At 50.7% G+C, this 4510-nt stretch overlaps 1 protein-coding gene across 1 annotated transcript in view; it reads left to right on the forward strand.

Moving 5' to 3' along the window:
- Nucleotides 1-4134: 4134 nt before the first annotated feature.
- Emb (embigin) overlaps nt 4135-4510 on the forward strand; it is a 25728-nt gene continuing 25352 nt past the window's right edge. The window contains exon 1 of the mRNA XM_023706266.1: nt 4135-4202. The gene's annotated coding sequence lies outside the window, so the exon portion shown is untranslated. The remainder of the gene's footprint in view (nt 4203-4510) is intronic.

Genomic DNA, 4510 nt, shown 5'->3' on the forward strand with positions numbered 1-4510 from the left:
TTTTTTTTTTTTTTGGTGGAACCAGGGATTGAACTCAGGCCCTTACGCTTGCCAAGGAAGCGCTTATTCCACTGAGCCATCTCCCTGGCCCTGCTGTTTGTATTTCTTCATTCGCCTCAGATGCCCATTTTTGGATTGGGTCTTTACACTTGGGAGGTCTGGTTTTTTTTTTTTTTTTTTCTTCTTCTTCTTTTTAAGTTCTTTACATGTTCTAGATAGTAGTCCTTTGAGGAGCAACTGGCAAACATTGTTTCTTGCACTGTGGGTGTCTCTTCACTCTCTTGGTGGTTTATTTTGCTTGCAAAGGCTTTTTAGTAAGATGAGACCCCAGTTGTCTTTGTTGTGGTTCCTGTACGTTGGGAGTTTTATTTGCGGTCTCTGCCTACACAAGTGTCTTCAAGAGTTTCACCTCTCTGTCTTCCATCAGATTTAATGCTTCTGTTTTAATATTTAGGTCTCTGATCCATTTTCAGTTTAGTGCATGGCGGATGATATGGGTCCAGTTTTAAAAAGCAGCTACCATATTGTTTAAAAGCACCAGTTTCTATCTGAACTGCTGCTGTCTCTGACATATAAAAAGTAACATAGATGGCCTTACCAGGATACTTGGGTTTTCTTGATCTTTCTTCTTCTGTCTTGACAAATTCTCTGTAGAAGACAATGTCCAGCATTACAGGAGCTTTGTTCTTTTCCTTCTACAGGGGACTGGAGCACTAGGTTCCTGGAGCCCAGAAGTACAGCTCTACGCGGTTTCTCAGGCTCAGCCGTATCATGGCTTACGTGCATTTGCCTTTTGACACGCAATCTCATGGCTACAAGTAATGTTGCTGCCGTGATGAAATACGTTCTGATTTCCAAACCTGCTAGGGCTGGCTTAGCAGGTGCCGAGCTGTGGTGCCTTCTAAGCCAGAGTTACCACTGAACTGCCCTCGAGCTTGCCTACCCTAGTTTATAAACAAATTTCAGACTCTTTGCAAAATGCTGAAGTGTAATGGAGAGGTTTGGGGGTGTTTGTTTGTATAGGAAACATAGTAAAGCTCATTTAGATGAAAGCAACTCCCTCCTCATGTTTCTTAACCTTTTTTTTTTTTTTTAAATAATTTGCTTCAATTAAATGAAACCTGGGCTGGCGAGATAGCTCAGTAGACTAAGCACCTGCTTGGGCATGTACAAGGACCTGGGTTTGTTCCTAGTCCTGCATGACGCGCAGGCCATGCCCCCGGGACAAGCTGAGCTGGTGACCGGGTCTGGGTGTGGTGGTGCACGCGTGCAATCCCAGCGCAGGGGAGACTGAAAGCAGGAGGATCACTGCAAGTCTGAGCTGCATAGTGAGACCCTGTGCCAAATACATAAATGAAAAAACAAAACCCCTAAGTTAAATGTGTGAAGATAACTACCTTAATTCTTTTGTAGCTACAGAGGCACTTTTCTGTCACTTGAAAGTGTTCATAGCGTCCTTTATAAGCCCCTTTTCATGATATCTGTTTTAAAATGCAGCCATGTGGAGCTGGGGAGCAAACTCGTTGGTCTAAGTGCCTGTCTGGCAAGCACAAGGACTGGGTTCGCTCTCTGGTACCACATGCTGTGCTGGTCCTGGAACCTCAGGCGCCCTGTGCTGGCCACTGAGACCAGGTGTGGTGGTGCACGCCTGTCATCCCAGACTGTGAGGCTGAGACAGGAGGATCCTTGGGAGTTCGAGACCGGGCTGGGCTACTAAGTGAGCTGCAGAGTGAGACCCTGTCTCAAAATGACAAAAGCAAAACCCCAAAAGCCCCACAAAACTGTATGAAGTGACCAGAGGGGAGAAGGAGGTGGCTGCAGAGCTCTCTGATGCCTGCTCCCTGATAGTGGAAGACAACAAATTTGTAGTGCCTGCCACAACCATCAGGAGCTACTCTTCTCTGTGTCGGTGGTTTTCCTGCTAGCTGGAAGAGTGCAGGAGGGAACAGGGCAGCCAGGGTCAGTGAAGAAAGCGCTCCAGCTTCCCCCTGCTGTAGGGCTGCTGCGTAGGGCCGTGACCCCTGGGAGCCTGGCCCCTGCGCCTTAGTGTTAGGCAGCCGCAGCCGGAGAGCAGAGTGGAGGAGAGCGGTGAGCGCCTGTGTGAGGTGTGAGTAGGCCGAGCGGCCCTCCCTGCTTAGGGCATTAGTGTCCTGTCCCTTCTTTCCTTGTGGGTTGTGAGACAGGGCCGGGTAGTGAGGTTCATGCGACCTCACGGTGTCGCCAGGCTGTTCCTGAGCTCCTGTCTGCTTCCTGCAGACTCTTTGCGAAGCCCGCACCACAGTCGCTGTACTTGGCCTTTGTGTAGTGCGGGCTGGAAAGTGGTGGAGCTCCGTCCCTTGAAGAGAACGCTAAGCTCAGACTCTGCTGAGCTGCTGGGTGCTGGGTTGGAATTTCAGTGCATGCCGCAGCGTGTGGAAGTGGCCGGAACAACCAGCGCATCCTGGAGCTATCCCTCTTGTTTCTTTCCCTCTCCTATTCCTTCCAGTGCTTTAAGCTTAGATTTTGCCCAAGCAGTGCTTAGAGCCCCTTTCTCTCCTTGTTCCCCTGTTGATCCTAGCTGTTCTTCTGCTGTCGCTGGTGAGCACAGGGAACAGCCAGCCTCCGCTCCTCCACTGGTGTTGCCTTCAGCGCATCCAGGTTCTGCAGAGCTTGCACGAAACACACAGGCTGGGGCAGCAGCCTGAGGAGGCCCTCCAGACCTCAGTGACTCGCACCCCAGTGGTGGCCCGCACAGCTGTAGTCAGGATCCGTGTAGCCTTTTGCTCATGGTCCGTGTCCAGGGTTAATGAGGTCCTGCGTGTTGCTTGTGTGGGGGAAATCGGGATGAAAGGGCGCTTGCTGCTGTTGATGCCGTTCTTCGCGATGGTGGCGGTGTGGATGTCAGTGGACGCTGCTACATGCCCAGGGCTTGCGGCCTGCTCAGCCCTGCTGGGCTCGGCGAGCTGGGCCAAGACGCGGCCACCAGCCCGGAGCTGGGTGGCGAAGCTCGTGACGTGGCCTCGCAGAGCAGAGGACCGCAGATCACATTGTCCCTCCCGGCTGCCTGCGCCTGGCTCCCTTGTGTGGGCAGCGCCTCCCTCAGTCAGTGCTCCTGAGGTCTGTCTTCCTTAATAAATTATTTAAATAGACTGTGATTGGAGTGCAGGAAAAATTTCGTTATGAGAAGGATTTTTGTTGGGAACCTTTTTTTGCTGTGCGTGTGTGTATGTGCTGGAGGGGGAGAGATGAGAGGTGAAGATGAACAGGAAACAATCCTGTTTGGGGGGGCTCACTATATATATAGCCCTGGCTGCCCTAGAAGTCACTATGTAGCCTAGCCCAGCCTGGAACCACGGAGATCCTTTGGCCTCTGCCTCCCTGGTGCTAGGATTACAGCGTGTACCACCGAGCCTGGTGGAAGACAGGGTTTCTCTTCCTTACGACCCAGCCAGAAGCTTGCGATGTACTGTTCCTTGTTATCAGCTGCAGGAAGCCCGCGGTGGGCCACAGTGTACTGTGGTGCGCTCAGTGGGCTTTGGTGGGCTGGTCCTGTTGGCTCCCTGTGCATGCTGACTCCCTCCCTTGTTGGGGGAGGCTCCCTTCTCCCGCCTTGATTTCTGGGCCTTTTCCTCAGTCTGTCTCTTTTGGTCACTCTTCTCTCTTTCTTCAGTGTCTGCCATTCCTTTGTTTTTTTTTTTTTTTTTTTAAAGCTAATTGTATAATAGCTAATTTAAGTTTTTTAAAGAAAAAATTGACTTTTTTTTTTTTTTTTTTTTTTTTGAGACAGGACTCACTCTATAGTCCAGGATGGCCTTGAACTCACTGTGGAGCCCAGGCTGGCCTCAAACTCGTGAGGATCCTTGTGCCTCGGCCTCCCAAGTGCAGCGCTACCATGCCTGGCACAATCAGAAACTTTTAGATAAATAAGGGACACAGGGAAAAGAAGTGGGCAATTTGGTCACGTTTTGTGGTCGGGCATATTCCTGAGTATCTTTGGACCCTGTAGGACTCAAGAGGCTCCTGGGAATAATTTTCACTGAGGTGCGCACTGGCATTTTCTCTGTTGCTAAGTGGCGTTTACATAGTTGTTGTAGTCCTGGCGACCATGTGTAATCCTTTTCTTTCTCTTACAGATTCCCCTGTCATACGTTTGCCTACTGGGGAAAGAGTGAGCACAAACTATTCTGAGTTTCCCTTGGAGAGGCACAGCATTCAGCTAACTGGTAAGTGCCGTATTTCTAATACTACGATGCAGAAATGTTATTTTTTAATAAATAAGCCACTCTTGTTTGTCTCATCCGGTACCTACCTCTGTTCATGGTCTTGTGGGAGCACACTGGTGACTTAGACCCAGTGGGGACTGCTGATGGTGGCCAGCCCAGAGGGGCAAGTGGCCCTGGACAGCAGGCCTTGGCCCAGCACACACGGCCGTGCCAGTGTCCTGCGGTACACATGCTTCCTGGGAGGGTGCCAAGGAGCGGCACATGCTGTCCATGCAGTGGCTGTACTGATTCACGCTCCCAGCAGCACC

Source organism: Octodon degus, unplaced genomic scaffold (genome assembly GCF_000260255.1).
Source record: "Octodon degus isolate 3935 unplaced genomic scaffold, OctDeg1.0 scaffold00248, whole genome shotgun sequence".
Classification (NCBI taxonomy): Eukaryota; Metazoa; Chordata; class Mammalia; order Rodentia; family Octodontidae; genus Octodon; species Octodon degus.